Below are 25,890 nucleotides of genomic sequence, written 5' to 3'. Positions count from 1 at the left end.
ATTCTAAAGACTAAGCTACTTCTAATTTGAATATGATGTCATTGCTGAAGACTTCCTTTGAACAAGAAGAGTTAGGGCTAGTTATACTCTTTTTTCCCTTTTTTTTTTTTTAAATTATTAAAGCTTTTTATTTTCCAAACATATGCATGGATAATTTTTAACATTCACTCTTGTAAAACCTTGTGTTGCATTTTTTTTTCTCCCTGCCCTCCCTTCTTTTCCCATCTTCCCTCCTCTAGATGATAAGTAATCCAATATGTATTAAACATGTACAATTCTTCTACATATATTTCCATAATTACTATGATGCACAAGAAAAATCATTTCAAAAAGGAAAAAAATGATAAAGAAAACAAAATGCAAGCAAACAACAACAAAAAAAGTGAAAATATTATGTTGTTATTCACATTCAGCCTTCTCAGATGGCGCTCTCCATCACAAGACCATTGGAACTGGCCTGAATCACCTCATTGTTGAAAAGAGCCCGGAATATCAGAATTGATCATTATATAATCTTGTTGCCATGTACAATAATCTCCTGGTTCTGCTTACTTCACTTAGCATCAGTTCATATAAGTCTCTTCAGGTCCCTCTGAAATCATCCTGTTGGTCGTTTCTTTCTTTTTCTTTCTTTCTTTTCTTTTCTTTTTTTAATTATTTTATTTTATTTTATTTATTTTATTTTTTTTAATTATTTTTTTATTATATATATTTTTAATAATATTATCCCTTGTATTCATTTTTCCAAATTATCCCCCCCTCCCTCTACTCCCTCCTCCCCGATGACAGGCAATCCCATACATTTTACATGTGTTACAATATAACCTAGATACAATACATGTGTGTAAATACCATTTTCTTGTTGCACAATAAGCATTAGATTCCGAAGGTACATGTAATCTGGGCAGACAGATATTAGTGCTAACAATTTACATTCACTTCCCAGTGTTCCTTCTCTGGGTGTAGCTACCTCTGTCCATCATTGATCAACTGGAAATGAGTTGGATCTTCTTTATGTTGAAGATTTCCACTTCCATCAGAATATATCCTCATACAGTATTGTTGTTGAAGTGTACAGTGATCTTCTGGTTCTGCTCATTTCACTCAGCATCACCAGTTCATGTAAGTCTCTCCAGGCCTCTCTGTATTCCTCCTGCTGGTCATTTCTTACAGAGCAATAATATTCCATAACCTTCATATACCATAATTTACCCAACCATTCTCCAACTGATGGGCATCCATTCATCTTCCAGTTTCTAGCTACAACAAATAGACCTGCCACAAACATTTTGGCACATACAGGTCCCTTTCCTCTCTTTAGTATTTCTTTGGGATATAAGCCCAGTAGTAGTACTGCTGGGTCAAAGGGTATGCACAGTTTGATAACTTTTTGGGCATAGTTCCAAATTGCTCTCCAGAATGGCTGGATTCTTTCACAACTCCACCAGCAATGTATTAGTGTCCCAGTTTTCCCACATCCCCTCCAACATTCATCATTATTTGTTCCTGTCATCTTAGCCAATCTGACAGGTGTGTAGTGGTATCTCAGAGTTGTCTTAATTTGCATTTCTCTGATCAGTAATGATTTGGAACACTTTCATATGAGTGGATATAGTTTCAATTTCATCATCTGAGAATTGTCTGTTCATATCCTTTGACCATCTATCAATTGGAGAATGGTTCGGTTTCTTATAAATTAGGGTCAGTTCTCTATATATTTTGGAAATGAGACCTTTGTCAGAACCTTTACTTTTAAAAATATTTTCCCAATTTGTTACTTCCCTTCTAATCTTGTTTGCATTAGTACTGTTTGTACAGAAACTTTTTAGTTTGATGTAATCAAAATCTTCTATTTTGTGATCAATAATGATCTCTAGTTCTCCTCTGGTCATAAATTCCTTCCTCCTCCACAGGTCTGAGAGGTAGACTATCCTCTGTTCCTCTAATCTATTTATTATCTCATTCTTTATGCCTAAATCATGGACCCATTTTGATCTTATCTTGGTATATGGTATTAAGTGTGGATCCATATCTAATTTCTGCCATATTAATTTCCAGTTTTCCCAACAGTTTTTTCCAAATAATGAATTTTTATCCCTAATGTTGGTATCTTTGGGTTTGTCAAAGATTAGATTGTTATAGATGTACCCTTTTTTGTCCTTTGCATCTAATCTGTTCCACTGATCTACCGGTCTATTTCTTAGCCAATACCAAATGGTTTTGGTGACTGCTGCTATATAATATAGCTTTAGATCAGGTACACTTAGACCACCTTCCTCTGAGTTTTTTTTTTTCATTAGTTCCCTTGCAATTCTCGACTGTTGGTCATTTCTTACGGAACAATAATATTCCATAATATTCATATACCATAACTTATTCAGCCATTCTCCAGTTGATGGGCATCCATTCATTTTACAGTTTGTAGTCATTATGAAAAGGGCTGCCACAAAATTTTTGCACATATAGGTTCCTTTCCCTTCTTTTATATCTCTTTGGGATATAAGCTCAGTAGTAGCACTGCTGGATCAAAGAGTATGCTCAATTTAATAACTTTTTGGACATAGTTCCAAATTGCTCTCCAGAATGGTTGGATCCGTTCACAATTCCACCAACAACGATCAGTGCCCCACTTTTCCCATATCCCCTCCAACATTCATCATTATCTTTTCATGTAAATTTAGCCAATCTGAGGTATCTCAGTTATCTTGCTACTACACTTTTTAAGAGGCATTTGAACTTGAAAATAAATGAGTGAACAAAGAGTTCTTTGGTATTAAAACAAAGCAGTACAGATTTTCTCTGTTCTTTGTTGTAAAGTCAAAATATTTATCTTCACTAATGATTGAGAAAGAAATTTTGTAGCAATAACAATTTACCAGCATTTATTGTTTATTAAAAGGCCAGATATTGCATTAAGTATTATAGATATAAAGAATAACTGTAGTTGTCCCTTCTCTTAAGGAGCTCACATTTTAGTGGGGCAACTAATTTGTAAAAATTTGAACTTTTCATAGAAAAGAATTATGGTGTAAAGCAGCCTCAGGGGAATCTTTAGCAATGAGGAGTGGGGATTGAGGGAGCCATGAGGCAGAGAAGTATATATGGGGAAGAAGAACATTCCTGGCTTTGAGGACAGCCAGCGAAAAAAGAAGTCTGGCGATCTGTATTGTACATGAAGGAACAATAAGGAAGTCTGGGTGACTGATGGGAGAGTATATGTAAGAAAAAGGGGGAGGGGAAATAAGTATTTTTATAGCAGCTATTAGATACAGTGCTAGGCATTGAGGCTCTTTTTATCTCTATATTACAATTGAAGAAACTGAAAGAGAAGCTAAGAGACTTGCTCGTAGTTATAAAGCTAGTAAGTATCCGAGGTCACATGTGAACTCAAATCTTCCTAATCTCAACATTCTATCCATTGCCATACTCCGGAGAGTAATATAATATAATTAAAAATGAAAAGAGGTAGGGGTCAGGTTATAAAAAGCTTTAAAAGCCAAAACAAAATTTTATTTTTAAGATAATAGAGAGCCACTGGAAATTAAGTAATGGGCCAAAATGGTCAGACCTTTGTTTTAAGAAGACCAGAAGGAGGGTGAGCTGAAATGCTGAGAGAGTTAAAGCAGGGAAACCAAACCAACAGGGAGCCTTTTTTTTTTTTTTTTTTTTGAGCCTTGAATAAATATAGTGAAATTGGTGGTGGTCGTGGTGGTTGTTGTTTTGTTTAATTTTGTTTTTGAAGATTATCTTGATAGCTTGAAAACTACTTCAAAATTCTTGGCTTATTTCTCTGTAATGTCTTTTTTGTTCAGTTTAGCTGATGGTGCCTCTGCCTCTACATTTTCTCTCCTCTAGTTTCAGAAAGTTCTCCAAAACTTTATGGTAGTTTCTATGTTGATGTATAATGAAGTTTATTCCTGAAAGGTCAGCAGCTCCTGGTATTTTACTTTGCTGCTATTAAAATGAACTCAAAATATAATATAATATAGTTAGTAACAAACTTTAGGTTGATTTTTGAAACTGAAATGGCCTCACTAATTCATAGTTTAAAAGTGTGGTGTTGGGGGAAAAGCTTAGTGCTAAGCCCTAAAGATATAAAAAGATAAAAAATAATATCTGAGACTCAAGTATTGGGGGGAGACAACATGAAGAAAATTATGTAAATACATGTTAGGTTCTTACTAAGTGCTAAGTCAGTACTTGACAGTTCTCTTGTTCCAGCCTTTCCTGGGGAAGAGCTTGCATGCTTAGGAGGAGCAAGTTCATTGGTTGAAGTAATTCTTCCCAGAAGCCCTTGCATTACCCCATGCCCATTCTCTGGGAGGATAAAGAGGGCAGCTCTGGAGGAACAAGGGAGTCTCTGCTCTAGACCAGACTTGAGGCAGCTCTCTGCAGGAAGGGAAATCACTTCTCTGGACGAGAGTTAACGGCAACTGTCTGGAGAAAACGGTTGTCTACAGGAAGAAGAATCTGTCAGAGAGATTTGAGTTGACACAGCAGATCTCCTCTCAGAGAGCAATTGGCAACTTTTGGAGACAACAGCACATTACATATTGGCGCCCAACATGGTGCAAGGACTCTTGCTTATCCTGACAAGGACTTATTCTGAGCCCTTCAGAGGAGCTAGACCGGACCATAGTAAATACATAATAAATAATAAATTGCAGATAATCTCTAAAGAGAAGGCCCTAAAATTAGGGAGGACTAGGAAAAGCATCTTTTAGAAGATGAAATTTTAGCTGGAATTTGAAGAAAGTTAAGAAGTAGAGTTGGGTAGGGAAAGAATTCTAGGAATGGGGGAAAGGAAAAGACAATCAGTGAAAATATTTGAAGTTGGAGATGGATTAGCTTCTAGAAGGAACAACAAGGAGTCCAGTTTCACTGTACCTTATAATGATGGGGGCATATATAGTTGAGGTGTAGGAGGACTGGAAAAATAGAACGGGACTGGGTTATGAAGGAATTTTTAAAAGCCCAAAAGAGGATTTTATCTTTGAACTTAGAGATGATAAGAGGAGCTATCATAATTTATTGAATAGGAGAGTCCCAGAACTTTGAGATCAGTCTGACAATTCAATAGAGAATGGACTGGAATGGGGAAGAACTTTCAGAAGGAGTGACCAATCATGAGTCTATTGAAAATAGTACAGGTGTGGTGTGAAGTGTTAAGAGGTTCTTCCAGGGTGATAGCAATGTCAAAGGAAAGAAGATGTTCTGAAGGTATTGATTGGACCTGACAAACTTGATTTGTGGATTGAGAGTGATGAGTCAAAGATAATCCCTTATAACTGGGAGGATGATCTTATTCTTGACAATAATAGGGAAGTGTAGGGGCTGAAAGGGCAAGAATAAATCCGCTTCAGATTCTGGCTAATATATCACGTAACTTCTTTGAAGCTTCATTTTCCTCATAAAATGGAAATAATGATACTTAATATTATTTTTTACAGAAAACACTATGGAAATATGAATTATTAATAGGTAAAGAACATTTTATAATAATTGGAAATGGAAGAGAAAAAAGTACGTAGAATAATATAATAAAAATATGCCAATGAATTCACAAAGTCATAGGGAACTACAAACATTCTGTATTCAAAAAAGTTCATTCTTTATCTGAATAGTTGGGAGAGATTCTTTTCTGTATAATTTCATTCAAATTACCATGTAGAAAGAAAAAATTTGGGAATTATCTTCTTGTTTGAAGTTACTCACAAATGATTCACCTCTTCTTTTTTGCAACAGAGAACATCTAATGAGAAAAGAAGAAATTGTCACTTTAGACAGGTGTTATACCATATATTTATAGCAGAAATTATGTTATCTGTGCGTTCTCTCTTTGACACTCATTAGAGTATAACCTTAAGCAACTCATTTAACCTCTTGGCTCTTTGTAAAATTTTCATAATAGCACTTGTACTGTATGCCATAGGGAAAAGCAAACTGGCCTTGGTACTAGAAGAGTTTAAATTTGAATACTGGGTCTACCTATTAGAACGTTATATAATCCTGGGCAAGCCACTTATTTTTTCTTTGCCTCTGTTTTCTGTCTATAAAATATATATGCATGTTGTCTACATCACCAGAATACTTGTAAAGATCATTATGAGAAAGCATATGCTAAAAATATTTTATAAAATAAAACCAATGCAGACAAGATTAGAAGGGAAGCAATAAACTGGGAAAGAAATTTTTTTTATATCCAGGGATTCTAATATTGACCTTATTTCTAAAAATATATAGAGAACTGATTCAAATTTATAAGCATTCAAGCCATTCTCCAATTTTTTCTTCTATTTTTAAAAAGCTTTTTATTTTCAAAACATGTGCACAGATAATTTTTCAACATTGACCCTTGCATAGCCTTGTGTTTCAGATTTTCACCTCCTTCCTCCCACCTTCTCCCCTAGATGGCAAGAAATCCAATATATGTTATACATGTTAAAATAGATGTTAAATCCAATATGTATAAATATTTACACAATTCTCTTGGTGCACAAGAAAAATCAAATCAAAAAGGAAAGAAAGTGGGTAAGAAAACAATGCAAGCGAATAACTTCAAAAAGAATGAGAATGCTATGTTGTGGTATACATTCAGTTCCCACAGTCCTCTGTCTGGGTGCAGATATCTTTCTTCATCACAAGATCATTAGAACTGGCCTCAGTCATCTCATTGTTGGAAAGAGCCATGTCCATCAGAATTGATTGGCCTATAATATTGATGTTGCTCAGAAAACTCACAAACCAAGTGGGTGCCCATCAGTTGGAGAATGGTTGAATAAGTTATTGGTATGTGAATGTTATAGAATACTATTGTCCTGTAAGAAATGATCAGGAGGATGATTTCAGAGAGGCCTGGAGAGACTTACATGAATTGATTATAAGTGAAATGAGTAGAATCAGGAGATCATTATACACAGCAGCAACAATATTATATGATGATCAATTCTGATGGATGTGGCTCTTTTCAACAATGAGGTGGTTCAGGCCAATTCTAATAAACTTGTGAAGGAGGGAGCCATCTGCACCCAGAGCTCTCTCTGGGCTGTCAGGAATCACACATATTTTCACTTTTTTTTTTTTTTTTCCCTGCTGTTTGCTTGCATTTTTTTTTTCATTTTTTTCCTTTTTGATCTGATTTTTATTGTGCAGCATATTTGTGGAAATATGTATTGAAGAATGCACATTTAATATATTACTTATCATCTAGGGGATGGCATGGGGACAAGGGAGGGAAAATTTTTGGATTACAAGGTTTTGCAAGGATGCATGTTAAACATTATGCATGTGTTTTGAAAAGCTTTGATAACATAAAAAAAAAGTTTTATAAAGTGTAACATAAACCTCAATAGTTATTATCAGCAGCAGCATTATTAATGTTACCCCACAGGGTTGTGTGGAAAAATTTTGAAAATATCAACTTAGTATATATTTGATAGCTCCTACATATTTACAAATGTTATACAATGAAGTTGCATCATAATTACTCATCAAATCTTGATGCTCAAAATGGATATTGACTCTGAGAAATATAAATTATCTAACAAGCAACTCCAAATTCAGTGTTCTTTCCAATGTTTCACGTACATTGGATCTATAATAATGGATGTATTCCATTTCTGCTCTTCCCTTTCACTCTTTTTGGAATTCTCTAGGCAACCATTTTAGCTATATATATTGCTCTCTACCTTTCCTGTCACTGTTAATGTCTCATCAATGTTAATATTGGGCAACATTATTTCCATGTCTAAAAATCTATCATGTTCTTGATAAATTGGTGATTAGCAATGAGGAAATAACAATCATATTACTGAAACTTGAGCTCTTGTGTCCTAAATATTTTAAGTTTGACTTAAAGATTAAATAGAGATTTGTTTTTTTCTATGAATTACTTTAGAGCTGTTTTTTAAACCTTTTATAAAAGGTTAAAATTGACTGTACAAATATTAGTGGTAAAAATATTTAAGTGTATTTGCCATGAGTTAAGATTTGTAAACAGAAACATTATGAGCATTCTTTTTTTTTTTTTTTTTTTTTAATATTTGCTTATTTATTTATTTTACAAAGTTTTTATGCATCGGTAATTTTTCAGCATTGACAATTGTAAAACCTTTTGTTCCAACTTTTCCCTTCCTTCCCCCCACCCAGATGGCAGGTTGACCAATACATGTTAAATATGTTAAAGTAGAAGTTAAATACAATATATGTATACATGTCTATTTATTTTGCTGTACAAAAAGAATCGGACTTTGAAACAGTGTACAATTAGCCTGTGAAGGAAATTAAAAATGTAGGCGGACAAAAATAGAAGGATTGGGAATTCTATGTAGTGGTTCATAGTCACTTCCCAGAGTTCTTTCGCTGGGTGTAGCTGGTTCAGTTCATTACTGCTCTATTGGAACTGATTTTGGTTCATTATGAGCATTCTTTGTGAACAGCAACAGAAAAAGGATCTACTATATCATTTTTATCTCATATTTGAGAGAATATACTGCTACTGAGTCTTTTTGATAGGAATGCTGATTAAATTATTTATATGGCTTGCAAATTCTACTAATTTTTATGAGAAAGAGACATAGGTTGCCTTTGAAAAATTCTTTCCCTCTGCTATCCTTCCCTTATGTTTATCACTGTCCACTTAGTTTTCCTTCAGAAGTCAATTCCATTTAAAAAAGGGTTGGGAGAGAATATAAGATATATATATATATATATATATATATATATATATATATATATATATATATATATATATATATATATATATATATATATATATATATATATATATATATATATATATATATATAATGTATTTATGTATGTATGTATGTATGTGTATATATATATATGTATTTATGTATGTATGTATGTATGTATTTATGTATGTATATATGTGTGTGTGTATATATATGCATATAAGTTGATGCAAAGTATATACAAAATAAGATTGTGTCCAGCAGAAATAGAGAAATTTGGAAGAGGTGTAGGTTTTGGAAAATTATAAGTTCTGTTTTGGCCACAACTAATAGGCCATAGTGTTGGAGATGTTTAGCTGGCAATGAACCACATAGGGTAAAATTCAAGGTAGATGAGAGGTGGAAAAGAACATCAGATTTGTAATTGGAGGATCTAGGTTCAAACCTTCTGTCCTGTCACAGGTATAACTCTGGAAAGGACACTCAATCCTAGTTTCCTCATCTTTAAAGTAGAGATCCTAGTCTAAATGGTTTTAAAAATATCTTCTGGCTCTAAATCTATGATAATGTCTTTTAAATCTACATAAGACCATAGATTTAAAACTGGAAAATACCTTTCATGCTGTCTAGTCCATTATGCATCCCTTTCATTTTAAAATAAGTAAACTGAGCCCTAAAAGTCTTTGACTAGTCAGTGGGTTATGGATAACCTCTCTCCCTTTCTTACAGAAGATCTCTCCACATAATTTACTGATCATCACTATCACCACCACCACCATTACTGGCATTTATATGGTACCTCAAAGTTTTCAAAATACTTTGTCGGTAACTCGTTCAATCCTTAAAATAATCCTGAGAATTAGGTGCCATTATCATTCCTGTAATGTTCTAGTTAGCTTTCTGTTTCTATATTCTATATTGTTTCTATAGCTCTGTTTCTATATCTTGATTCTGAGCTTAGTTGATAAAATATAGAAATGCTTATGATTTATAGGGATTTATTTTATATCTTACAACTTTGGTAAAGTTAATTATTTTGACTTTTTTAGTTGATTCTTTAGATTCTCTAAGTATACTATCAAATGTGCAAAGAGTGAGTTTTATTTCCTCATTGCTTAGTCTAATTCATTCTATTTCTTTTTTTTTTTTTATTGCTAAAGCTAACATTTCTATTACACTTGAATACTAATGGTGAAAATGAGTGATAATAATGATGATAATAGGAGTGATAATGTTTCTCCTGAATCTTAAATTAGGAAGATTTCTAGAGGATCCTCATTACACATATTTGTTAATGGATTTGGATAGATACTTACCACTATTTAATGCTTATGGTTTTCTGTTGTTTTGCTTGGCTTGGAGATATGCCTAATATTAGGATAAATGATGGTGGGGAAAGTCTCTAGTTCAAGCTGTGAAGTGAAAGTATAACTTTCTGGGACCAAAGGGTTGATCAGACTAAAGAAATAGGGAATTTAGGCAGGAGTTATGTCTGGAGTAGGGATCTAGAGCGTGGGGATTTGGGGGGTGAGGGTTTGGGGAGGTGGGGAAAGAATCAGCAAATGAGGTTTGTTTGTTTGTTTTGTTTTTAAATACAAAGTCCCTGAACTAAAGGAGATTACAACCTAGTGGACATTTATTTAATCTTTGTCCCAATTCTATTTTAGATCAGTAGATACTTATTAAGCTCTAAAGCCTGTTGGAAGTTTCTAGCTGGATATCTTCTAAGCATCTAAGCTTGGTGGAATTCACTATTCTCACATTTAGTTCCAGGTGTTTTCTTTAAGTTTTTGTGTTTCTGTCTGGGATAACACCATCCTTTTTACCCTGCTCCCACTCTTCAGTCCCCCATCAAATCAATACCCAGGTTTCTACAACATCTGTAATAATCTGTCTCTTCATTCCATGCATACTACCAATATCAATTGGTACTATACTACCATACTACCATACAAACTATACTACCAGTTTTATGAATTCAGGTCCTTGTTGCTTCTTACTTAAATATTGTACTACTTTCTTAATTGATCTTTCAGTTTACAGTCTCTCTCCCCTTTGCAATCTACACTCCCAGAAGCTGCTTAATATATATATCTGAAAGCATATTAATAATTATCTTTCTCTTGTTCAAAAGCCTATAGTGGCTTTCTTTTGTCTCTAGAATAAAATAGAAATTCTTCTATTTGGTATTTAAAGCTTTATCCTTTACATATTCCAGGGTCTGGCCAAATTGGTGACTTGGTATTTCTCTTATACAATATTTCATCTCCCAAATCTTCTTTTCTACTGGGTTTTCTTGTCTGGAATGATTTCTTCCACACTGCCACATTTAGAATCCTTGTTTTCTTTTAAAATTTTAAAATGTGGAATTTATTTTTTTATTATATATATATATTTTATAATATTATCCCTTGTATTCATTTTTCCAAATTATCCCCCCCCTCCCTCTATTCCCTCCCCCCATGACAGGCAATCCCATACATTTTACATGTGTTACAATATAGTCTAGATACAATACATGTGTGTGAATATCATTTTCTTGTTGCACAATAAACTTTAGATTCCAAGGTACATGTAACCTGGGCACAGATATTAGTGCTAACAATTTACATTCACTTCCCAGTGTTCCTTCTCTGGGTGTAGCTACCTCTGTCCATCATTGATCAACTGGAAGTGAGTTGGTTTTTCTTTATGTTGAAGATTTCCACTTCCATCAGAACACATCCTCATACAGTATTGTTGTTGAAGTGTACAGTGATCTTCTGGTTCTGCTCATTTCACTCAGCATCAGTTGATTTAAGTCTCTCCAGGCCTCTCTGTATTCCTCCTGCTGGTCATTTCTTACAGAGCAATAATATTCCATAACCTTCATATACCATAATTTACCCAACCATTCTCCAACTGATGGACATCCATTCATCTTCCAATTTCTAGCTACTACAAAAAGAGCTTCCACAAACATTTTGGCACATACAGGTCCCTTTCCTCTCTTTAGTATTTCTTTGGGATATAAGCCCAGTAGTAGCGCTGCTGGGTCAAAGGGTATGCACAGTTTGATAACTTTTTGGGCATAATTCCAGATTGCTCTCCAGAATGGCTGGATTCTTTCGCAACTCCACCAGCAATGTATTAGTGTCCCAGTTTCCCCACATCCCCTCCAACATTCATCATTATTTGTTCCTGTCATCTTAGCCAATCTGACAGGTGTGTAGTGGTATCTCAGAGTGGTCTTAATTTGCATTTCTCTGATCAATAGTGATTTGGAACACTCTTTCATGTGAGTGGATATAGTTTCAATTTCTTCCTCTGAGAATTGTCTGTTCATATCCTTTGAAAAATGTTGAATTTAAATAGAAAAAAAAAGCCTATTCCTAGATAGCCTGTAGAAAACAAAGAAATCATGATTTTTCATTTCATACTGTTTTCTTTCTTGAATTTTTTTGTTGTAAAGCTAGATACATGTCAGAAATTAACATCATGTAGCCATGTAGTTGATAGAGTGCTGGATTTAGAAGCAGGAACATCTGAATTCAGATATTCTCTCAGACACCAGTTTTATGATACTAGCAAAGTTGTAAATGTCTCTCTGTCTTTGTTTTTTTTTTTAAACTTTATAATAAAATTTTAATATCACTTTCAAAACTGTCCAGTGTATCTGTGCTTTCTTATGGTCTTCTTTGTTTTTTCTCTTTTGTGCATTTTAAAAAGTGTTTCAATGTTCCATTTTGGGGGGGGAAGATGTATTGATATTGTTGACTTGATCTCCCATGCTTACTCCCCCAAATAAAGAAAGGGTCCTTCCTCAATTCTAGTAACTAACCATCTTCTGTTTACTATAGAGTGTCTCTGCTATCATCACTCCTAAAACATGGAACCTGGAGCTGTTCAGAGTATTCCAGATTTGGCTTGACTATTAAAAAAAAAATGTATGACTATTATCTCCCTAAATAAATATATTCTCTTTATAAATATAGCATATCCCAAATTTCTTAGTGTAATTTTAAACTTTAATAAGTTAAAGCTGCAACAAGAATATTAAGATGCTCTATATCCTGAGATTTTTTTTGGCTTTTTTGATAGTTGGATAATATTTTTGAATCATAAAAGAGCATGATTTCCATTATCTTCTCTCATTTGTTTTTAAGAAGTTTATTTTTTGAACTAAAAATTTTGTTTTGTATATTTCAGGCCATTCTTCTGGACTATGGCAGTGCTTTTGAATATTTATTCTCTTATCTTGTCTATTAGCTATTTTTTACAATTTTGTTTCATCTACAAATTTCATAAGCATCTCACAAATTTTAAAACTTAATATAGTGTTATGAGGCAGATTTTCGCTATTAGCACAATACTAGATAACTCCTAGATTGGCACAAATCTACTTAATTAATGCTTTTGAGTTGTGATTGTTAAACCACTTATTCTCTGAATTGTATTGTTAACCGATACTTCTAAATTTTTTTTACAATGTCATTAAAGAATTTTCACATTTTGCACAAATCTACTTACTGCTTTTGAGATGATTATTAAATCACTTATTCTCCTAACTACATTGTTGACCAATACTTTTATTTTTATTTTTTTTAACAATGTCCTCAAGAGAGAACTAGAGATCATTATTGATCACAAAATAGAAGATTTTGATTACATCAAACTAAAAAGTTTCTGTACAAATAATACTAATGCAAACAAGATTAGAAGGGAAGTAACAAATTGGGAAAATATTTTTAAAAACAAAGGTTCTGACAAAGGTCTCATTTCCAAAATATATAGAGAACTGACCCTAATTTATAAGAAACCGAACCATTCTCCAATTGATAAATGGTCAAAGGATATGAACAGACAATTCTCAGAGGAAGAAATTGAAACTATATCCACTCACATGAAAGAGTGTTCCAAATCACTACTGATCAGAGAAATGCAAATTAAGACCACTCTGAGATACCACTACACACCTGTCAGATTGGCTAAGATGACAGGAACAAATAATGATGAATGTTGGAGGGGATGTGGGGAAACTGGGACACTAATACATTGCTGGTGGAGTTGCGAAAGAATCCAGCCATTCTGGAGAGCAATCTGGAACTATGCCCAAAAAGTTATCAAACTGTGCATACCCTTTGACCCAGCAGCGCTACTACTGGGATTATATCCCAAAGAAATACTAAAGAGCGGAAAGAGACATATATGTGCCAAAATGTTTGTGGAAGCTCTTTTTGTTGTAGCTAGAAACTGGAAGATGAATGGATGTCCATCAGTTGGAGAGTGGTTGGGTAAATTGTGGTATATGAAGGTTATGGAATATTATTGCTCTGTAAGAAATGACCAGCAGGAGGAATACAGAGAGGCCTGGAGAGACTTAAATCAACTGATGCTGAGTGAAATGAGCAGAACCAGAAGATCACTGTACACTTCAACAACAATACTGTATGAGGATGTGTTCTGATGGAAGTGGAAATCTTCAACATAAAGAAGATCCAACTCACTTCCAGTTGATCAATGATGGACAGAGGTAGCTACACCCAGAGAAGGAACACTGGGAAGTGAATGTAAATTGTTAGCACTAATATCTGTCTGCCCAGGTTGCATGTACCTTCGGATTCTAATGTTTATTGTGCAACAAGAAAATGATATTCACACACATGTATTGTACCTAGACTATATTGTAACACATGTAAAATGTATGGGATTGCCTGTCATCGGGGGGAGGGAATAGAGGGAGGGGAGGATAATTTGGAAAAATGAATACAAGGGATAATATTATAAAAAATATATATGTAATAAAAAATTAAAAAAAAAAAAACAAAAAACAAAAACAATGTCCTCAAGAAAGAATTTTCACATTTTGCTGAAATCAGAATGTTATGTCTTTCCTCTGATTTACCAGTTTTGAAACCTTAGCAATAAAGAAAATACTAACTTGTTTGGCACCCTTTAATGAAGTGTTATTAGATTCTAGTGATAGTCTCTTTGATTTTTACAGCTCATAAGCTACACCTTTAATAAACTGCTTATTTTCTTATACAGAATATTACCAGTTTTTTTTTCCTGATTCTGGAGACTATCTTCCTTTCCTTTGTTGATCTTGAAAAATACCATTTTATCTTTTTCTCATTTTCTTGTTTTTTTTTTCTTTACTTTTTTCTCCTTGCCTTCCTATTAAATGATTCCTTAGCTTGAGACATTGCATGAACGTTTATTAAATTGAATAGAATGGTGATATATGGTCTCTATTTTTAAAAATTCAGTGCTTATTAACAAGTCAATAGAAGAATTTTGAGAATAATTAGTACTTGCTCATAAAGTAAGTTGCATTGTTCCAAAGTCAAGTGGATCATTTCTTGAGCCTAATTTTTCTGACCTTTTCTCAACTGAACAATTTAATTCCGTTTAATTCTTTAATTCTTTATTTATTATTTCTTTGTCCTTGAACCCAGTATTTTATTTTTTACCTCATGCATTATGTTCTTTTTTTTGGGGTAGGGCAAGATAATTGGGGTTAAGTGACTTGCCCAGGATCACACAGCTAAGAAGTGTTATATCTGAGGTCAGATTTGAAGTTAGGTCCTCTTCTATCCACTGAGCCATCTAGCTGCCCCAGTCTCATGTGATATGTATGATAGTACATAAGTACTGTATCTTATAAGATACCTTGATTGAAATTCTTAACTATAAATGCTGTTTCTTATGAAGATATTGTTTTTGAGTCCCATGTTCAGTTGTAGTGCTAATTTATAGCAAAATTATAAATTTAATACCATTAAGTTACATAAAATTTTACCATGCCATAAAACCATGCTGTTTCTTACTTATACACAATTTAAGAAAGTATATATATAAGCAGAAAAAATTATATTCATGAGTGTCCATCTTTTCTTTATTCCTTGTAAATTGTTCTTATATTCTGTGTTGTGTGCCTTATTTATTTTATTCTTTTTTTCTCCTTTTCATCTCCCCTACCACTCCCAAGCAAGCTATAGTTAAGAAAAAATATATTTATATATACATATGTAGATATAGACATACACATATCTCTCTTTCATCTCCCTACCACCTTGAAGCAAGCTACCATTAAGAAAAGGTATTAATGTCAGTATCTCTAATCGTGGAGTAGGGGGGATGATTCTTCAAGCTTCCCTTCAGCTCTCCCCTTTGACCAGGAACCCCAAACCAAGAGCTCCACCTTCCTGCAAGTGCCCACAGCCAGCGTGTCTTACATTTAGATTAAAAAACAAATTTTGTGAATAGGAAGAGATATGAGTAGACAGCAGTTTGTCTGAAAAAGATAGGGGCAGTTTTATTGAACTGAAAGCTTGACATTAGACATGTTAGATATACAAGAAAATTTCAACTTCATTGAGAGGCATAACTTCAGGATTCAAGGAATGCTATTCTATTCTAGACCATGTTTCAGACATATTTGTTATATTATATTTTATTTCAGTTCCATGTTTCATTAAAGATGGTAATAAGCATAAGAGCATCCAGAGGAGGGAATTGGACCTCCATCTTATGTGATTTGAAGATCAAGAGATTGGGAATGTTTAGCTGGAGAAGAAAACAATTAAGAGTAGATAAGATAACTCAGGTATTGGAAAATTGTGTCATATGGAATAGAGATTAGAATTGTTTTATTTAATCTAGAGAGCAGAAGTAGGAGCAATGGGTATAAGTTACAATAAAGACTTGATGAAAGGAAAAACTTTATTAAGAGATAAATAGAAGTAGAATGGACTGCATGGGGGAAAGGTTTTCAAGCAAAAGTTGATGATTACTACATCATACTATACTATGATGTAGAGCTATTTTAATTTTTCCCTTTACTTATAAAAAAGTGTTTCTTATTCTCTGCTTCTATATATTTGGCATTCATTCACTTTTCAAGTTCTGTAATCTATTCTCCATATTACAACTTGCTTTATAAAAGTTATTGATATATTTTTTTAAATGACAAATATCTCTTGATTTTTTTTTATCTCTTACAGCCTTCCTTTATCAGAAACAGTCAAGCGATATCATTCAAGACATCAAATGATCCTGACAGCATATATAACATCGGACATCTATAGTCTCTTACTTTTTTGCTGAGAAGGGGGAGGTATGTTTTATTACCTGATCACTGGTCTTTGCTTTTGGATGCTTGATGCCGTTATTCATTTCAGCTGCCTTTTTAGTGTTATTTTAATTTGTATGCTAGTTGTATACATTTCTCCTTGTTTTTTCATTGTATTAAATTGTATTCTTCCCCTTATTTCTGTACAGTCCTTATGGTCTTTGTTTTTTCTGATGCAGTTATATCCCATAATGTTCATATATCAAAATTTGCTAAATTGATGCTCACCTACTTTGTTTCCAGCATTTTTACTATTCCCCTAAAAAGGACAGGCATGAATATTTTGATGTATATGGGATCTTTATTTTATTTTGACTTCTGTATAGAGGCTGTATATCCAGAATAGAGATATCCAAGTCAAAAGCAATGAGACTGAGTGTTTTTTCTGACAAAAGACCAAAATCTTTTCCACAGTATGGACTAATTCATGGCATGGCTATCATCTCATAATTCTTCCAAGATGGGTTTTCTAGCTTTTATCATTCCTCCTCTCCTCCACTCCCCTCCACCCCCCCAATTTGGTTGGTGTGAGGTAAAAGATCAAAATTGTTTTCATTGGAATATCTTTGGTTATTAGCGGTTTAAAGCATTTTTTTCCTTGAGATTGATGATTTGCTTTTACATTTCTTTTGAAGATTGTTCATTTCCATTTTGCTGTTGGGGGCTGGCTCATTGTAGTGCATTCGTGTTGGTTCTTTTTATTCATTTTATGATCTTGGATATTAAATATAGATATATAAAATGAACTTTTACTCTTTTGTTTTTAATAATATCAATATTTCCCCAGTTTCTCTGTTCCCCTTCCAGACAATTATCCCATATAACAAATATTTTAAAGGGGAAAAAAATAGAACAAAAAGAAGGGGAAAAGATGTAAAATTGAATATGTCAAAAAAAATCTGAAAGTATTTGCAGTGTTCCATATTCATGGACTTCCCCTATCTGCAAAGGAAAGGAGGGAGGTAGAATATCTTCTCACAATCTCCATGCTTTGAATCCATACTTTTCTTAGAATTTTGCAACACTCACTTTCTCTTATTTATAGTAGTGATTCTCCCCATTTATATATTTATATTATAGTCATGTTTGTTGTTTTCTTGGTTCTGGTTATTTCACTGTACACCAGTTCATGTAAATATCCATGCTTTGTTGTCATGATATTTGTTGATTTAAAAAAATATATACATATACACATATTCCTTTATAATTATGTACCACATTTTTAAAGCCATTTTTTGTTTGTTATGGGCATTTATTTTATATTTTATTTTCTACTATCACAAAGAATGCTATAAATATTTTGGTGCATGCAGTGTCTTTTTATGAAAGAAGTTGTTAAGGTCAAGGCCTAATAATCTTTGAATCAAAAAATATGGGCATTGTAGTAATTTTCTTTCCATAATTCCAGTTCCTCCTCCATCTCCCCCAAATATCTATGCTGATTTACATCACATTAGTGTTCTTGTATAAGGTACCTAGGTATGTAGATACTGAGCCTAGAATCAAGAAAATATGAATTCAAATCTAGCCTTAGACATTTATTTTAGCTCTTATTGTTCAAATTTCCTCATCTATAAAAGTGGGATAATGATAGTACCTCCTTCCCAGATTGTAAGGATGAAAGGAGAGTATATTTGTAAATTACATAGCACAGTGCCTGGTATACATTAGGTACTTATATTCTCTCCTTCCCTTTCTTTTTCCTTCTTCTTTCCCATCCTTTTTTCCTTTAATTTTCCCACATTCTCTTCAACATTGACTGCTGCCATTTTTTGTCATCTTTGCTTATTTGCTTGTTATGAGGCGAATTCTCAATGTTGTTTTTGTTTTTGTTTTTCTTATTATGAGGGATTTGGAATATTCTTTCATGTAATTGTTAATAACTCACAATTCTTTTGGGAAATGTTTTGCCCCTCCATATATATCTATTAGTTGTAAGATATCTATCTTGGATACAAAGCCCATATCAAGACATAGCAACACGGATTTTTATATAATTTTTTAGGTGCTATGCTAAACTTTCTATATATAAAGACCAAAATGGTTCTTGATCTCAAAGAGCTCCCAATATGCTAGAAGAAATTACATTTAAACAACTATTTTCAAACAAAACTTATGTGGGATCAGTTGAAGATAATTTTAGAAAGAAGGCACTAACATTAAACATGATTGGAAAATACTTCTTGGTACTTGAAAAAATTAGAGAAATGAGGACATAGAATTAAGGAGACAAAACCTTCCAGCCAGACAAAAACTTCCATGCCCACAATCTGGAAGTAGATAGTCCCTTTCAGAGACAGTAGGGAAGCTAGTTTCATTGGATCAAAGAATAGGTAAAAGGGGAGAAAGGTGTAAGACTTGAAATTTAAGAAGGAGCCAGTTAAGAAGGGCTTTAAAAGTAAAAGATTTTTGTGTATTTGATCCTAAAAGTTATAGTGAACCCCGGGAGTTTACTGAATAGAATGATAGGAATAGAATTCTGCTTTAGGAAGGTGAGTTTGATAGCTGATCAGAGGAGAATGGAATGGAGGGGGGAGAGATTTGAGGTAGAGATACCAGTTTATAGGCTACTGAAATAGTTCAATTGTGAGATGATGAGGGCCTTGGTGGAGGGGGGGAAGAGAGAGGGAAGGAGGGAGGGAGGGGAAAGAGAAAAAAAGAGGGAGAAATGGAGGGGGAGAGAGAGAAAAAGAGAGGGAGAGGAGAGGGAGGGAGGAAGAAAGGAGAGGGGTAAAGAGGAAAAGAAACAGTGAGAGACACTGCATTAGTTGCATATCAGAAATAGAGATTGGATTTTTTGTAGCAGGTGTGAAAGTAGAATCAGCAAGTTTTGGAAATAGATTGACTAGGAAGCATGAGAAAGTGAAGAATTGAGTATACTTGTAAATTGTGAGTGGGTTACTTTTGAAAATTATGAAAGAGGAATGGAGTACAGTTCAAGGGAGAGAAATTCCTTTGTTTAAGATGTCTTTGGGACATCCACTTTAAGATGTTCAATAGGCATTTATTTAAGAAATTTAATACAACAGAATATCACACTATATATATATATATAATCTGATTCAAAGATATATATCTGATTCAAAGAATTTTCCTTGAGTGTTAGCTTACTCATTTAAATGGTGCTTCTTCTGTGTTTCAGAGTGCCCATTAGCCAAAGCAAGGAACCTAAAATAAAGAGAAAGAAGATAGATATTTGAACCACTAGACAAAAGTCATTTCAGTCTATATTGTTTTGGAATTAATACATTTGAGAACTTGTGGAAAATAACCACTGCCAGAGAGGAAATGGAGCTTTTCATGGGAACAGCCCTGTTTTATGAAATTCATCTTCTGTGTAAACCAAAGAAGTCATAATATGCAAACTTAATGGTACTTTGTTCTTGACTTTTATACTTTTTTTGTACCTTATAAGTCATTGCCTTCAATGAATGAATGAACAAATGAAAAAACATATACCATGTACATAAAATTGTGCATATAACATTTTATAAATGGAAAAGTAAGACATTTTCTCACAAGAAGCTTATATTCTAATAGAAGAAACAACATATAATAGGAAATTTAATGAAATTTCAAGTCAAATAAAAAGACCTGGTGGTCAATCTGTGGCATGAATGGCAAAACATATGGCAATTAATTTTTTTTAATGTTGTTTGCATGAATAAAATAGTCTTTCTGATACTGAGCCATATGATAATGTTAAGGACTTTGATGGTTAGAACTTTTTTTGTGGCTTCAGTGCATACAGAGACAGTTGCCAGTTCACATCTCTATAATGCCTATCTCATGGACAATGGCTGCTAGCTGAGTTGTTTGCAGAGTCAATTTGGATGACAAATTTAGGACAGAAGTTCCAAAGTTTAACGCCTCCAAGGTAAGGTCTTGTTTGGTCTGGTAAGAGAATATAGATGTGACCAGATAGATGACAAGATAATGGCCATGAATTAAGTATGGTTGTATCTGAATGTGCAAGATCCAACAGAGTAACTTGAATCCAAAGTAGTTTTATTGAGTGTGGTGCTGGTGGGGGAATAGCTGTAGAGATGCTACAAATGCTTTAAATAAATGAAATAATCTTAAAGTATTTGTACAAATATATTTGCCTGGTATGTTAATCCTTTCTAGAACTTTATCCTGTTCTCTCCATTAAATGATTGTTATTTTGATACTAGAGTTCCTATTGTCTCTTCCTTGCGGAAAACCTACTTAAACATGCCCCAAAATTGTAATTATTGATCACTATTTCAAAGATACATATTATAGACATATATAATGTGTATATGTGTTTGTTTATGTATGTATATATGTATCTTTTTTAATTTCTGTTTTTATTTTGAGGGACAGTATATATATTGGTATGTTGTTATTGTTGTTGTTGGTTTTTTTTTTTAACAACACATACAACATGTGTTTGTTTTAACAGTTGGAACCGATGTCACAGAGGAATGCATATTTTGAAGATATTGCTAGCAACAGCTCAACTCTGTGAACTTTCAGAAATGACAACATGTCTAAATTCAGTAATTTGATGAGTAAAAGATAATTTTTAAATTGTTCTTCTGGATTTTAGGAAATCGTTCCTTACAAATGAATAATTTCCTTCTTTATTCTAAAAATTTCCTTTGTAATTGATTATGCAAAGTTGATTGTGTGGCTTACTTGAAGGAAATAAATAGAGCCTAGATAGAGGAGTAAAAGCAGGAACTTGTCTGAATGCTCCCAAATTCCTCTCCAAACAGTGTTAAAAATTGCCTCAGAATGAATTCTCAAGCAGCAGAATCAATAAAAGGACATATTAAAAAAAATTTCTAGCCCAACCAGCTTAAAAAATTGACAGAAAAAATTTGTCTCACTGAAGTGAGATTGGAAGTTTAGTCCAGCAGGGTGCATACCTTTAACAAGGCGGTAGCAGACTTTGGGGAACAATTACAGCTTCTGAAGCTCTCAGTCCATAAAAGGAAAGGGGTCAGACTGCTGATCAAAAGGAGATTGCAAGGGAGTAAGGACTCTGTTGCATTGTCCACAAAGAGACAAACAAACAGACAAAACATCATCTTTCAAGAAATTATCAAGGAAAACTGCTCTGATGGCTTAGAACTAAAAGATAAAATAGAAATTGAAAGAATCCACCTATTAAACTTCCAGGAATATTATAGCCAAATTCCAGAGCTCCAGGTGAAGGAGAAAATTTTCCAAGCAGCTAGAAAGAAACAGTTCAAATATTGTGTAGTCAGAATCAGGCTAACCCAAGATTTCAAAAGATCAGAAGAACTTGAAATATGATATTCCAGAGTACAAAGAAGGTAGGATTACAACTAAGAAGCAACTACCCAGCACAGCTGATCTGTCAGAAGGAAATGAATATTCATTGAAGTAGAGGATTTCTTAGCATTTCTGATGAAAAGATTAGAACTGAGTACAAAATCTGACATTTTAATACAAGGCTATGAGTAAACATAAAAATGAAATCATAAGGGATTCATTAAGGTTAAACTATTTGCATTCCTACATGGGAAGATAATAATTGTTATACCTAAAAACTTTATTATTATTATGTCAGTTAGAAGGAGTATACAGAGACAGAGGTCATAATTGTTAGTTGATTGATGGGATGATATCAAAAAAAATAAATAAAAGAATGAGAGAGAGATGCCTTGGGAGAAGAGGGAAAGTGAAATAGAATGGGGTAAATTGTTTTGCATGAAAGAGAAACCAATGAAACATAAAGAGAAAAAGTATGGGCCAGTAGAATTTCAATAGTTTGAGTCTTGCAATTGGTACATTAATGTGCCCAATCTTGCATTCTAGTGAGATTATTCTAGTATTTAGAATTAGTGTTTAGCTTACAGAAGAAAAGACTTAGGTAAGGATATGGTATTTTTCTTGAAATGTTTCAAGGGCTATCATGTTAGAAGAGAGATTAACCTTGTTCTCCTTTGCTCCAGGAGGCAAAGCAATAATCAACAGATGGAAGGTGTAGAGAGAGAGAGAGAGATACTCTTAATATAAGGAAACATTTCTTAGATCTGTATGACAATGAGATCAGTTGTGTTAGAATACATACCTCCAAGAGATCTTCAGGTCTAGTTTGGAGGTGTCAAGCATGCTGCTGGCAACATTCTTGAGTTCTAGGGAACTAGATTAAAATATGCTTGGGATATGAACTACAGTATTGTTGTTTGTTCTTAAGCTTCCATTATTCCACAGTGCTTTAAATATGTCGGCATTTCCAAAATACCTACCTTTAGAAAATACTTCTGCTAGTTTTCATTTCTTTCTTAAACTTTTTTGTTGGCTTTGATCCTTCAAGACCTCTTCCTTGAACTGCCCCTATTTCCCTTAGCTTAAGCTGGAAAACTTTCAAATAAAAATAATTGTCAGATCAGTAATTACACCTGCCAGTTCTTTCCTTAGAGTAGTTCACCTAAACCAGATGACTTGAGTTCAGCAAGGAACGTAAAGGTTCTCTTAAGAAATTATTCTTTACTTAATCTTGTTATTTATCTTATCTGCATTGATTTTGTTTATACAAAAACTTTTCAATTTGATATAATCAAAGCTTTCTATTTTGTGATCAGTAATGATCTCTAGTTCTTTGGTCATGAATTCATTCCTCTTCCACAGGTCTGAGAGGTAAACTATCCTATGTTCCTCTAATTTATTTATAATCTCATTCTTTATTCCTAGGTCATGAGCCCATTTTGACCTGACCTAGGTGTACGGTGTTAAGTGTGTGATCCCATTGGGCCTGCTTCTTGATTCTCCCCATTACATATGCTTGCTAATGTTTTAAGATGGATGTTGCTTGTCATTTTAAGGAAAACTTTATTTTTTCTTATGCTCTGTAGTGTTTTTAATAGGAATGAGTGTTATATTTTGTCAAATGACTTTTTTGCATTTATTAAGATAATCATATGATTTCTGTTAATTTGGTTGTTGATGTGGTCACTTATGCTAATAGATTCCTGATATTGAATCAGTCCTGCATTTCTGTTATAAATCCCACTTGGTCATAGTGTATTATCCTAGTGATGAGTTGCTGTAATGACTTTGTCAATGTTTCATTTAAGATTTTGGCATCAATATTCATTAGGGAAATTGGTCTCTAGTTTCCTTTCTCTGTTTTGGCCCTTTCTGGTTTAGGTATCAACACCATATCTGTGTTATAGAAGGAATTTTGGAGGACCTTTTTCTTCCCTTATTTTTCCAAATATCTTATTTAGTATTGGAATTAACTGTTCTTTAAATGTTTGATGGAATTCATTTGTAAATCCATCTGATCCTGAATATTTTTTTCTTAGGGATTCATAAATGGTTTGTTCAATTTCTTTTTCTAAAATGGATCTCTTTAAGTAATTTATTTCCTCATCTGTTAAGATGGGCAATCTTATGTTTTTGTAAGTATTTTTTTCATTTTCCTAAGATTATCAGATTTTTTGGCATACAATTGGAAAAATAGCTCCTAACGATTGCTTTAATTTCCTTTTCATTAGTGCTAAATTCACCCTTTTCATTTTTGATATAATTTAGTTTTCTTCTTTTCTTTTACCAAAGTTTTATCAATTTTGTAGGTTTTTTTATTTAATAATAACCAACTCTTAATTTTATTTATCTAATTTAATAGTTGTCTTATTTTAACTTTTATCAGTATTTCCTTTGATTTTCAGAATTGCTTATGAGGTTGTTTTTTTTTTTTTTAACTTGTTCTTTTTCTAGTTGTTTTAGTTAAATGCCCAATTCATTGATCTTCTTTTCTCTATTTTATTCATGTAACTAACTAGGGATATAAAATTTCCTCTAAGAACTGCTTTGGCTGCATCACAAAAGTTTTGGTTTGTTGTCTCATTATCATTCTCTTGGATGAAATTATCAATTGTTTCTATGATTTGTTGTTTAACCTACTCATTCTTTAGGATTAGATTAATTAGTTTCCAATTAGTTTTTGGCCTATTCTATTATCTGTAAAGTTTTATTGCATCAAGATCTGAAAAGGATGCAATTACATTTCTGCCTTTCTACATTTGATTGTGCTTTTATGCCCTCACAGTCAATTTTTTTCGTAGGTACCATTTACCCTATTTTACTTTTCCTTTGCTTTTCTTCCAGTACAATACCTTTTCCACCCCTAATTTTTTTTATGTCATCACATTAAAGTCAACTTATACCTACATCCTTTAAATGTACCCCTTCTAACTGTCCAAGAAAGATACAGTTCTCAAGAATTACGAGTATCATCTTCCCATGTAGCGATGAAAACATTTTAATCTTTAAAAAACATGGTTGTTTTTCTTCTCTGTTTACTTTGATAGGATTCTTGAATTTTTTATTTCAAGATCAAATTTTTTGTTTAGCTTTGGTCTTTTTATTAGAAGTGACTGAAAATCCTTAATTTCATTAAATGTCCGTTTTTTCTCTGAAAGATAATGCTTTACTTTTGCTGAGTTGGTTGTAATCCTTGGTTGTAATCTAGGTTCCTTTGCCTTTCAAAATATTATATTCTGGGCCCTCCGATTCATTAATGGGGTAGCTGCTAGGTAATCTTGGATAATCCTGATATTGACTCCTTGTTTGAATTGTTTCTTTCTGGCAATATTTTCTTTTTGATCTGTTAATTCTGGAATTTAGCTTCAGTATTCCTTCGGGTTTTCATTTTGAGGTTTCTTTCAGGAGATTGGTGAATTTTTTCAGTTTTGCCCTCTGATTCTAAGATATCAGAACAGTTTTTCTTGATGATTTCTTGAAAGACATTGTCCAGTCTATTTTCTTCATCATGCTTTTTAGGTAATTCAGTAATTTTTAGTTGTCTCTCCTCGATCTGTTTTCCAGACCAGTTGTTTTTCCAAAGAAGTATTTTATGTATTCTTCTATTTTTCTTTTTTTTTTTTTTGGAGGAGGTGGGAGGTTTGTTTGACTAAATCTTGATGCGTCATTCAGTCATTCACTTCCATTTATCCACTTTTAATGTTTACTGAATTAATTTCTTTGGTTGGCTTTTTTACCTCCTTTTGTATTTTCCCAATTATACTTTTGTTTTGTTCAGTGGAATTTTTTCACATTATGTCAATTCTAATTTTTAAG

General features: G+C 33.2%; 1 protein-coding gene across 3 annotated transcripts in view; it reads left to right on the top strand.

The window, feature by feature from the left end:
* The window catches only part of ARHGAP39 (Rho GTPase activating protein 39), a 316,607-nt gene that overhangs the window by 66,063 nt on the left and 224,654 nt on the right, over positions 1-25,890 (top strand). For all 3 annotated transcript variants that reach the window (XM_074263619.1, XM_074263602.1, XM_074263610.1), the window contains exon 2: positions 16,682-16,794. The gene's annotated coding sequence lies outside the window, so the exon portion shown is untranslated. The remainder of the gene's footprint in view (positions 1-16,681; positions 16,795-25,890) is intronic.

This window comes from Sminthopsis crassicaudata, chromosome 1 (genome assembly GCF_048593235.1).
Source record: "Sminthopsis crassicaudata isolate SCR6 chromosome 1, ASM4859323v1, whole genome shotgun sequence".
Lineage (NCBI taxonomy): Eukaryota > Metazoa > Chordata > Mammalia > Dasyuromorphia > Dasyuridae > Sminthopsis > Sminthopsis crassicaudata.
This window is presented reverse-complemented; position numbering and strand designations above follow the sequence as displayed.